Below are 12,806 nucleotides of genomic sequence, written 5' to 3' on the forward strand. Positions count from 1 at the left end.
GTGTGTCTGTTTTTATTAAGCTAAATTCTTGTAATGATCTGCCTTCTGTGGGCCAGAAGTTAGTCAACTTGTTGCACAAAGCTCAGCGGTGGAGACAGTGATGGTGGGAAATTTTTTCTCTTCACCACAAATCAGGCCATGCACACATACAGAAACAGACATGAATGCTAGCAGGTGTCATAGTTTGGTGTGATCATTTGATAGTTATTCTAATCATAGAAGACCTTGCGGGTGCCTTCTGTGTCCGTATTTGTGATTTGTGTGTAAATGTGTCTGTTTTTGTGTGTTAATGGGAGCAATATTCAGAGCACAGCTTGTTTGCTGACAGAGACATTATGAAAAAGTGCTTTATGTTTCATAAACCATGATATGTCTTTACTTTTTTTCATGTCATAGCTAAGGGACACTTCAGTGCCCCAAATACTAAATTCTTTTATTGGGCAAAGTTTCCTTCTAGGTGTTTCATTTACCTCAAATATCAGCCCATTTTGTCCTGTGATTGGCACAAATGTGCCTGTATTCAGTCTGGGTAGACCAAATACTACTATGATTGGCCCAATGTCCTTCTGAATAATCCCGGTGTTTTATTTGTCTGCCCAAGTACCACAGTTGCCCTAGTGCCTCTTGGAGGGACCTAAATGCCCCCTTGCATGGACCACATGACCAGGTACCATTGTGGTTAGCCTAAATTCCCCTCTGTTTGGTCTAAGTTCATTTTTAGATATCCCAGGTGCCCTTCTTATCAAGCCCAAATGTTCATCTATTCTACATTAGTTGCCTTCTAAATGGGCCAAGGGGTCACTTGAATTTCCTTGTGTTTGGCTTTGGTGCAACTTAGCTTGCGATGAGAATTATTCAGATAAAGCAAGTCTCCCTCTAGTCAGCCATATTGCCTATGTGATTTATCCACATAAATTATCTGCACTTATATTCACATGGTTCTTCGAATGAGACGAGCATGACTGAGTGACAATATGCTAACCCAAGTGCCTCTCTGTTTGGCCCAAACTTTGATGAAGGGCCTAAGTGTCCTCATATGTCACTCTAATTGGTTTGACCAACTGTCCATATTTTTAGCCACAGTCCCTACCTAGTCATCCAGTCATCCCACATAAGTATTGTCCTGATCCTTGCCTGTGCCACTCTGGTGTAACCTTAGAGGAAAAATGAATCTTTACACTAAGCATACCCTCACCCTGTGTGTAAAAGAGGTGCCCCTTCTCCATTTTTGCCCCTGATCCTTTAGAAGATTATATGCACCTCTTCAGGCATGCACATATGCACACAGTGATTTTCAGCCATATCTATTACCAGTTCCATGACCATGGATTTGATTTGCTGCAATAAGACAGTACATGTAATGACAGCATTAAGGCTTGTTCTGCATATATAGAGTTTCAAGGAAAACGAAGACAGATGCGTCTCCCTTGCTGCCCTTACACATCAACAGAAATAAGACAAAAGCACATTCCTGGTGGCTACGCTGGCTGTGTTTAGCCCTGTCTGTGTGTGTTCTGCCCCATCACTTAAAGGGCCCAAATAACAGGCAATGCTGGATGTCTTGACTTGAAGCCAAGGCTCCTTGCCATCGTCAGCCGGTAACGTGAGTAATGAGCTCTGTCAGACGCTGGCGGCTAACTGATGTTTTCCACCACAGACAAACCTCCCTGAGAGCTGATGGCCACATGCTAAAGAATATATCCATGCATGCAAATGGCGATACATCTGCACGGCCTCTTCAGACAAAGGTGTTGAGATGATTGGAATGATAAGCCTACTTACTTACTACTCTCAGCTAGAGGTCATGACCTGAGTGTTTGATTTGGTATTGTGAGATTACACCTTTAAGACAAGCAGCAAGCACAACAAATTCATTATCAAGTTATATTTTCCTTACACCTTTTCTTTCACATAAAGGAGTTTTGTGTCTGAACTTCTTTAACAATTTAAGTTTGGCAGACCTAGTTTTGATATGGGGCCGGGATCTTTCTGCGTGGTTCTCTGGCTTCCTCACAGTCCAAAAACATATTGAGGTTAATTGGTGATTCTAAATTGTCCGTAGGTGTGAATGTGAGTGTGCTTGGTTGTCTGTCTCTCTGTGTAGCCCTGTGATAGACTGGTGACCTGTCCAGGGTGTCCCCTGCCTTCACTCTGAGTCAGCTGGGATAGACTCCAGCCCCCCGTGACCCTAGTGAGGACTAAGCGGTGTATAGATAATGGATGGATTGATGGATTAGAAATTTTGAGAGAAAGTGTGTAAAGAAGAAGCAGAAATGAAAGTTTTTCAAGAAATGAAATACAAGAAGAAAAGACAAACTACAGAAGCAAGTACGCAAGCAAGCAAGCAAGCAAGAAAGAAAGAAATGCTCATACAACATAATACAGCATTTGATTTATAGTGTAATTTCACAATATTTACCGCGTATTCCTCTGAACCTATGGTGAAATTTTGCCATGTAAATCAGTACTAACAAAATATTCACCTATTGGCACATAAGTCTAGGTACAGTGAAACAAGAAAGTAACAATTGTGTATTGTAGAGAAAGTAATAATACTGTAGTGATGTGTATTTTGTGTAAGTATTTTGTCAGTACTGAGCACTGAGTACCTATGCCTATGCCTTGAGTCAGCTGGGATAGACTCCAGCCCCCCACGACCCTAGTGAGGATTAAGTGGTGTATAGATAATGGATGGATGGATGAATAGTTCTGATATTAAAATTTCTTATGTGACACGAGTGATTTGGAATGGTGTTATGGAAAAAGCAAATGAAAAGTTAAAAGCTCTGAGGTAGTACAGAAGTGTTTCTGAATTGTTTTTAAGCCAAGAAATAGCTTGACATTGTCAGATTATTTGACAAGGGAAGGGCCTCCACTCCATGTTTGAAACCTCTGAGACAAACTTTTCACCAGTATTCAATTTATCATTAAGGTTCAAACTTCCACATATTTCAAGTTGGCTTTGAGCATCTTCTGCACCTGCAGCATTCAAATTTTCTTATACTGACTGTCAAGATGGATGATTAATCACAAACACATACCAAATAATAAGTAAATATTTTATGTGAGAAATTTCCTCAAAGTTACTTTGGTTGCATTGGTAAACAGCTCTTCTGAGTTACTGTGTTATTTCATTGTTTGTCTTGCAGTCCACATCCTAGTCTAGTTAAAATGTTGAGACAGATGTCCCCTTTCAGGGATGAAACTTGCAAGCTTTATCTCTCAGCCTGCTGTGACCCAAACCCATTTGTTCCCCTGTCTTGTAGGAAGCTGTTCAAAACAGACTAATGGTTTATTTTGATCTAGTTTAAGAAATAATGACAAAATGGAGAAAACACATACACAAAAAGCAGATCCTCAGCTTCATTGTGAAGGCCAGTCATTGTCTTTGAAACATTTTCTTTTTGACAGACAGCTTGGGTTTATAAAAATACACAGAAAAAAATGCTTCCTTATTTGTTTTATGCAGTGATTATTTTCCTCTGTGGGCTGAAAGAAATTTAAAGAGTAGAAACCAAACAAACAAAAAAAGAGTAATAAGAATGTCTGCTTTATAGGACACACCCTTTGTGTTTCTAACACATTAAGGAAAACTCAAGGCCACTTGTAAAATAAAACAACATCTTTCTCTCTTGGCCATAAAATAAAACAAGATTGGCTGCCTCTGCAAAAAAGCACACAGGCAGCACTTTTCTCCCTGTTTTCCTCTGAGAAGAATGATTGTAAATGTGTAATTAAATTAATAAAATAGTCCCAGGTAGTAAATCACTGCCCCCGAGGTTGCCTGATTGCACAGCTGTATATGTAAGTGTGTTTTTTTGTGTGCAAGCAAGATATATGGGGGTGGATGCCTGTAGGAGTGTGTTGTTAAGGGTTAGCATATTAAAATAAAAATGGCAACACAGGCTTTACATGTTCCCAAATCCTGAGGGCAAGGCTCTCACACAGCATTACCTCTGGTGGTTAGTAAGTTGAGGTGGGATTGCCATGGCACAAGGCTTTGGTACATAGTGCCAGTTTCTGTCATTATAAAAGCATTAAAAAGCTCCTCATTAAGCTATTTTCGGCACAGGGGTTGGTGCTGAGTGCTGTGAAGGGGTGTAAACATTGAGGCAGAGGCACTAGCTGCCAGTGATTCTGTGCCAGGGCACCTCTGTGTCAGTGGTGGTTACAGGGATGTAATTACAAACAGATGCTTATCAATGGGGCTCCAAGGGACCAGCGATGGTGTTTCAAAAAGTTCTCAGCCTCACCAGAAAACGTAATGGGAGAAGGATTGTTCTTGCATTGTTTTTCAATATAGCTTCTTGTATGAAGCATCCCTGAACCATGCACATGATTCAAGACCATTTAAGAAGGCAGCTAACTAAGACTTCTTTTCAGTTAGAACGTCTGCACCAGGTAGCAAACCTGCCAGATGTTTACAATGAACAGACAATTTAATGCCCGCTTGGAGACTGCCTTCCAAAGAAACTGATAATGGCGTCAAACTGTCAATTCTAAGACTACAAACATCTCTCGAGCAAAGAAGGTAAGGCATCCTTTGTGGCAACCTCCTGACTCACTTCACCACCTAACAATTACAACATGTACAATTTGTAAGGTCTTCACCTTCCTATGTTAAGCGCTATGTGATGACATATGTTGTGAACTGCGCTATACAAATAAAATTGAATTGAATGTATACATTGTAAGAAAAAATCCCAAGTTGACTCAACTTAAAATAATTTGTAACCTTGCTGCCGTAAAAATTTGATTAAGGCTGGCTAGCTAATCATTTCAGGTAATTTCAACTCACAACTGAGTTTCTCCAACTTAAAAGATCAAGTTCACATGGCTTATTGCTTTGTTCTGGGAACCTTCTTTTCTTAGTCAAATAAACAAATATTTTTGTTGTATCAACAACAGAACTCAAGTAATCTCAACTCATTTTTGATTCAGGCTAACAAATTGGTTAAGGTAATTTGACTTGAAATAAATTGTTTGCCTGATTTATAAGTGAGTTGAAATTACTTGAAATAATTTGCTAGCCTTAACCAAAATTTTAAGGCAGCAAGGCTACAAATTATTTTAAGTTGAGTCAACTTGTTTTTTTTTTTGTTTTACAGCATGTAACATAAAGGCTTACTCTTAACTGCAGTGGTCAAGGTCCAAATCTCACACAAATCCTGTGTTGAAAAATGCCATCTTGTCATGGCATGGCACCGCGTCATCTTCCCTGGGATAGCGAAATGAAAGCCAGATGGTGATTTAATCGCAGCCACACGTCAAACAGCCAGTGTTACAGCGCCATCGTCGTGTGACAACGTGAGTGTGCTTCTCTCTAATCCGAACCACTCAAAGCTATTCGTTGCAAGAATGCAGTATTTACACCAGAATTAACTTCAGCTTTAGTGTAGCTTTAGCAACACTTTTTGAGGGGAACGTCATTGTGTTCAAGTAACACAAGGCAATGCAACTGTGGATGTGGAAAGTGAAGTGCTTGAAATAGTTGCATTATTGGACGAAATGTATCTGACAAGAGTAGGCATACAGTAACCTATGTGAGGTTCACTCTGCTCTTAGAGATCAGTTTATTTAACAGAAAATTTTAGGATTTTGACACTGCCTTCTCCAAAGAGTATACCCTACAATATTAATACAACGCTTTTGTCGTACTTGCAGTTTGCCTTACATGGATGTCCACATGAAGCATAAAACCCCATTGAACAACTTTAAGCTGCGGCAATTTCTTTAAAAAAAACAAAACAAAAACTGACTCTCTCGCAATGGCTAAACCTTTGCAGATGTAAAGCCCCTTTAATCACATAAACAATCACTTCCGTTTATACAGGTTTATCTGGGTTAAAATATTTTCTAATCTATTTAAGGAGACCACAGGTTACATCTTTCCATTGGGATGCCACTTTGGATAGCCTATAACTGAAAACGACTTATGCATCTATTGTTGAAATAATCCTAGCTGTGTTGTTGTTTTTTTTTGCTGTCATTTTTTGAGAACAGCTGATTTTGAATATGTGATGGTAGCTGAAGATGATGGCAATTACCCAGTATTGATGCTGTGTCCTTTGTGTTTAAGTGTGGTGTGTGTTTGCGTGTGTGTGTGTGTGTGTGTGTGTGTGTGCGCGCACGTAAAGAGGGACCATCACGAGCAGTGAGAGCAGTTGGCTGCCATTCATTCTAAATGGACACTGGCATTTTCGAGCACCTTGGCGCCCGATGCCTTGTGACGCCAGCGTCCATTGAGAAAGAAATGCAGCCAACAGTGTTTGTTGTTTGTGACGGTCCCTGTCTGCATGGACAGTTACTGAGGTTATGTGTGTGTGCCTGTAACTCCAGCATAACACAAAAGTTTTGTACAAAACTAAAAAAAAAAAAAACACGTTTCTTCCTATGTAAACAGGACACTTAAAACAGGATACAAATGTGAATTTCTTGCAAACATACCGGAAACAGGTATGTATTAACTAGTGCTAGAATAGAAATGACATGGTGGCTACTTTGTTTTGAAGAATATCTCTACACTGTGCGCTGAAGTAATTTGTTGCGCAGTCCATGAACCCGAGCAGAGCAGGGGCTTCCCTCAATGTCTGTGATTACCTTCTGAATGACCTCAAAGCTGTACTTCAGTCCCTTTGGGTAGTTGATGTTGAGGCAGTAAAGTAGTCCAATCAGCACCACAAAGCCATTTGGTACATCTCGCAACTCACGCAAAACAATGTGCTCCTCCAGGATTATTGCAACATCCACAGTGTTCTTTGATTGGGCTGTCATCTCCACATTTTGCTCTGTGGTGATCAGCAGGCCAACATCCACTCTTTTCATCACTGCCAGTTCCTCCACAGAGTCAGTGTTCTGAAGTATAGTAGAACAGACAATGTGTATGCCCCTAGCATTCAAAAGGATCCTATTTGTTGATGGTGTAGTTCGGCAGAGTTCCCTCCCTCTGAATGTGTTTTGTGTTGGTCCATTCTTCTGACATTTGGGTATCAGTCCTTTGGACTGTGGGGACAGGGTGAGGATAGCCCTCAACCAATAACTAAAACACTGCCGGACGGAGGAAACTCTGCAGATCTACACACCACTACACAGTCTAGTGAGGCCTAAGTAAACACTGAAATTGATTATTTTTTCATGAATACACTTTCTTTTTGTAAGGTAAATCCTATAAATTGTAACATTAAGTATATCACACATTACATGAATGTTGAATGAGTTTCCCCCCGATGAATCGCCACCTTATTGTGGTGGAGAGGTCTGAGTGTCCCTGTGATTCTGGGAGCTATGCTGTCCAGGGCATTAGCCCTTGGTAGGGTCTCCCAAGGCAAATTGGTTCTAGAGGAGGGACCAGTCAAAGAGCGATTCAGAAGACCCTGATGAAGACCAATGAAAGGAGTGTCGCCACCTCGCCTGGAAGAGGGAAACCGGGGCACCCCCCTGGAGCCAGGCCTGGGGGGGGGGCTCGCCGGAGAGCGTCTGGTGGCCGAGCCTTGGGGCCTCGTGGGGCTCGGTCGGGCACAGCCCGAAAACGCAACACGGGGCCACTTCCCAGAGGGCCCACCACCCACAGGGAAGAGGATTGGAGTCGGGTGCTATGCCCACCGGGTGGTAGGCAGGAGCGGGCGTCCTGGCATGCCACCCCCTGGTGGTGTAGACTAGCTCTGGGAACATGGAATGTCACCTCACTGGTGGGGAAGGAGCCTGAGCTGGTGCAGGAGGTGGAGCATTCCCGGCTAGATATAGTCGGGCTCACTTCCACGCACAGCAAGGGCTCCGGAACCATACTCCTGGAGAGGGGTTGGACTCTCTCCTTTTCCGGAGTTGCCCACGGTGAGAGGCGCCGGGCGGGTGTGGGGATACTCACAAGCCCCCGGCTGAGTGCCGCCTTGTTGGAGTTCTCCCCAGAGAACGAGAGGGTCGCCTCTCTGCAACTGCATGTTGCAGAGGAGAAAACTTTGACTGTGGTTTGTGCTTATGCACCAAACAGTAGTTCAGAGTATTTGGCCTTCTTAGAGTCACTGGGTGGTGTCCTGGAAGGGGTGCTGCCTGGGGACTCATGTCATGCTCACGTGGGCAATGACGGTGAAACCTGGAGGAGCATGATTGGGAGGAACAGCCTGCCTGATTTGAACCCGAGCGTTGTTTTGTTTTTGGACTTCTGTGCTAGCTATAACAAACACCATGTCTGAACATAAGGTTGCTCATAAGTGTACTTGGTACCAGAGTACCTTAGGCCAAAGGTCGATGATCGACTTTGTAGTCGTATCATTAGATCTGCGGCCGTATGTTTTGGACACTCGGGTGAAGAGAGGAGCAGAGCTGTCAACTGATCACCACCTGGTGGTGAGTTGGATCTTGTGGCAGGGAAGCCTGCCAGACAGACCCGGTAAACCCAAGCGCGTAGTGCAGGTGAACTGGGAACATCTGGCAGAGGCCCCTGTCCGTGGGGTTTTCAATTCCCACCTCCAGAAGAGTTTTTCCTGCATCCCGGGGGAGGTTGGGGACATGGAGTCAGAGTGGTCCATGGTCAAAGCCTCCATTGCAGAAGCAGCCGTTAGGAGCTGTGGCCAGAAGGTCACTAGTGCCTGTCGCGGCGGCAACCCCAAAACCGGCAGTGAGGGAAGCCGTCAGGCTGAAGAAGGAGACCTTTTGGACCTGGTTGGCTCGGGGGTCTCCTGAAGCAGCAGGCAGGTACCGGCTGGCCAAAAGGGCTGCAGCTGCGGCGGTTGTGAAAGCTAAAACTGTGGGAGAGGTCTGAGGAGTTTGGGGAGGCTATGGAGAAGGACTTTCGGTCGGCCCCGAGGAAGTTCTGGCAAACCGTCCGACGCCTCAGACAGGGGAGGCAGGGATTCGCCCAGGCTGTGTACAGTTGGGGAGGAGAACTGCTGACCCAGACTGGGGTGGAAGGAGCACTTTGAGGAACTCCTGAACCCGGTAAACACGTCCTCTGCTGAAGGAGCAGAGCTTGAAGACTGGGGGCTTCTGCGTCCATATCCATGGTTGAGGTCGCCGAGGTAGTTAAGAAGCTCCTCAGTGGCAAAGCGCCAGGTGTGGACGAGATGCACCCTGAGATACTGAAGGCTCTGGACATTGTCGGACTGTCATGGCTGACACGTCTCTTCAATGTCACGTGGGCATCGGGTACAGTGCCTGTGGAGTGGCAGACCGGGGTGGTGGTTCCCATTTTTACAAAGGGGGACCGGAGAGTGTGTGCCAATTATCGAGATATCACACTTCTCAGCCTCCCTGGGAAAGTTTACTGTAGGGTGCTGGAAAGGAGGCTTCGGCCGATTGTCGAACCTCGGATTCAGGAGGAGCAATGCGGATTCCGTCCTGGTCGTGGAACAGTGGACCAGCTCTTTACCCTTGCGGAGCTGCTGAGGGGGGCATGGGAATTCAACCTGTCAGTCCACATGTGCTTTGTGGATCTGGAGAAGGCCTATGACCGTGTCCCCCGAGGAACTCTCTGGGGGATTCAAACACACCTTGGAGAACTATATGAAGTTCGAGGATCCCTCGAACTTCATATAGTTGGAGGTTGGAGTTCTGCAACACCATCAAAACAGGCATTTGGGCTTTAGGGCCATATAAATCAAAATTTATCCCAAAACACAAATGAGACCACAATTTTCACATGACAGACAAAACCACACAAGAGCTCATACCTGCTTTTGTAATGGCTATGACAAAACTGATGTCAAAGTGCAGTTTTTGAAGTGAGGAGTACAATGTACAATGTGCACAGCTGATGTAACGGGTGTACAGTCATTTAGCCTTAAACTCGATAATTGGACCTTAACCCCCCCAATTGTTCACTTTCATCATAGCCATTACAGAAGCAAATGTATGGGCTCTAATGTTTTTCCAGCACCCATTTTGAAAAGAAGAAAAATGTGAGCATTTCAGAAACAAAACATGCTCACACATGTGTCTTAGGATGAATTGATTTCAATTACCCTAAGGTACTTCCGTAACAAAGGGGACCTTAACATTATGCCTTCAAGTCTTCTGGGTTGGAGTCTTGCTCGTCCAACCCAGCAGTGCCTGAAAAACAGACTCTAAACAGATGACATCATGATGCAATTGTCTCAGAAATCAGTACATTTTTCTACACAGATTATCATGCCAAATGTGGCTATTGTGTTTCCCATTCACTTACTTCAGAATCCAGACATTCAATAAGACTCTGGAGCTCCGTGTCGTGTCCCAGTTTTGTTTCACGTCTCTTTTGTGCTTCGTACAGGTTGATCAGCCTTGGCAAATGCTGGTCAAGTCCACTCAGGAAGGACTTCAGGAGGTCGGCAGACACACGACGTGTAAACTTGGCACTAATCTTTAAGGAGTGGACAAAAAACAAAAAATATTAAACACTCAGAAGACCAATTTGCTCATCCCTGGCTCAAGATAGGACATGTTAAATGGAAGGCACAGATGGATCAAACACAGACAACACAATTAATCAAGGACTAAGGAGAACATGTGGATTATGTTAGAACTTACCTGTCTTTCTGAAAACAATGCTGGCCATCTGCTTTCAATCTCAGTCACAAGTGGCTTCATTTCCAACGATTTCCTGTCTGCGCAGTGCAAATGTCCGGCCCATCAGTGCATCAATCAGATTACAGTCCAGCTTCTTCTTCTTGACTTCATCTAGCAAAAATAGCCACATGGACAGGACATTGACAGTTTAACGGACTGTATCACTGACTACATAAATTTCTGTGTAGAGACTACTGTGCCCACCAGGAGGGTACGGTGTTTCTCAAACAACAAGCCATGGGTGACTCCTGAGCTGAGAGACTTGCTGCTGGAAAAAAGGAGGGCTTTTAAGTCTGGTGACAGAGAAGAACTGAGGAGGGTACAGAGGGATCTCAAAAGAAAGATCAGAGAATGTAAGGCCAACTACAGGAAGAAAATGGAGGACCGGCTACAGAACAACAACGCGAGAGAGGTCTGGAGAGGACTCCAGACCATATCAGGGCAAGGCAAAGGCAAACAGAGGGACCCTGAACCGGGGGAGAGGGACTGGGCCAACAAGTTAAACCTGTTTTTCAACAGATTTGATACTGGTCTCACCCTCTCCACCTCCAGCCTGAGCACTGTCCTGTCTACCTCCAGCACCTCCAGCTCCTCTTCCCTAGTTGCCCCCTCCCCCTCCTCACCTCCCTCACCACCACCACCATCTCTGGGGTCCTCCTCTCTCCCCCCATCTTCTCCTCCTCTCCTCACACCAACAGTGGATCGGGTGAGAACGCAGCTTAGGAAGACCAGAGCCAGGAAAGCCACGGGTCCTGATGGCATCTGCTCCAGACTGCTCAGGGACTATGCAGACCAGCTCTGTCAGGTGGTCTGCTACATTTTCGATCTAAGCCTGAGACTGGAGAGAGTGCCTGCCAAGTGGAAGACTTCTTGTGTGGTCCCGGTCCCAAAGACCTTGTGTCCCAAGGAGCTCAACCATTTTAGACCCGTGGCCTTAACCTCCCATCTGATGAAGGCACTGGAGAGGATTGTCCTGAACCATCTTTGCCCTCTGGTGAGTCCAAACATGGATCCTCTGCAGTTTGCATACCAGGCTGGCATTGGGACGGATGACGCCATCATCTACCTGCTGCAGAGATCCCTGTCTCACCTGGAGGACACTGGAAACACCGTGAGGATCACGTTCTTCGACTTCTCCAGTGCCTTCAATACAATTCAACCCTCACTGCTTCGGGTGAAGCTGGAGAGAGCGGGGGTTAGTGACCAACTGGCTGCATGGACCATGGACTACCTCACTGACAGACCCCAGTATGTGAGGCTACAGAACTGTGTGTCTGATGTGTTGGTGTGCAGCACTGGCGCTCCTCAGGGCACAGTACTCTCACCTTTCCTCTTCACCCTCTACACATCAGATTTCCGGGACTCCACAGACAGTTGTCATCTGCAGAAGTTCTCCGATGACTCTGCCATCATAGGATGCGTGTCACAGGGGAACGACTGTGAGTACAGGAAGGTCATCATGGACTTTGTCGACTGGTGTGAGCAGAACCACCTTCAAATGAACGCAAGCAAGACAAAGGAGATGGTGATCGATTTCCACAGGAAACCCGCACACACTCCACCGCTGAACATCCAGGGACTTGACATCGAGAGAGTGAGGACCTACAAGCACCTGGGTGTTCACCTAAACAACAAACTGGACTGGACAGACAACACTGACTCTCTGTATAAGTGTCGGTTATACCTGCTGAGGAGACTTGCTTCTTTTGGTGTGTGCAGGCCACTGCTGAGGACGTTCTATGAGACTGTGGTGGCATCAGTGGTCTCTTATGCAGTGGTGTGCTGGGGAGGGGGATGCTCTGAGTGTGATAAGAGCAGACTCAACAGACTGATAAAAAAGAGCCAGCTCAGTCTGTGGCTGCCCCCTGGACTCCATCTTCGGAAACACCTCCCACCCTCTGCATCAGACTGTGAACTCCTTACGCAGTGCATTCAGCGACAGACTGCTACACCCAAAGTGTAAGAAGGAACGTTTCCGCAGGTCCTTCATCCCAACAACAGTCAGACTTTACAACGCTGCACTATAGACTCCACTGGTACCTCTGTTACTGCTGCACTTTTTCTTTTTTTCCACCAACAAACACATTCCACTATGTGCAATAACCACCTCATCCTTGTGTATATAGTCTTTAAAAAAAAACAAAAAAAAAAAAACATCTTCTGTATATAATGTTTTTTTCTCTTGCAATTTTTGCACTGTGTGTTTTCTGTTTTCTGTTTTTCTGTTTCTGTTTCTTTCCTACTTTTTGCACTGGGTGTTCCCAATT

At 45.0% G+C, this 12,806-nt stretch overlaps 1 protein-coding gene across 1 annotated transcript in view; it reads left to right on the forward strand.

Moving 5' to 3' along the window:
• Nucleotides 1-6,066: 6,066 nt before the first annotated feature.
• Nucleotides 6,067-12,806, forward strand: part of gorab (golgin, rab6-interacting) — a 24,312-nt gene continuing 17,572 nt past the window's right edge. Inside the window, exon 1 of the mRNA XM_008280996.1 lies at nt 6,067-6,078. The gene's annotated coding sequence lies outside the window, so the exon portion shown is untranslated. The remainder of the gene's footprint in view (nt 6,079-12,806) is intronic.

The sequence above is a fragment of the Stegastes partitus genome, unplaced genomic scaffold, assembly GCF_000690725.1.
Source record: "Stegastes partitus isolate 25-593 unplaced genomic scaffold, Stegastes_partitus-1.0.2 Scaffold218, whole genome shotgun sequence".
Classification (NCBI taxonomy): Eukaryota; Metazoa; Chordata; class Actinopteri; family Pomacentridae; genus Stegastes; species Stegastes partitus.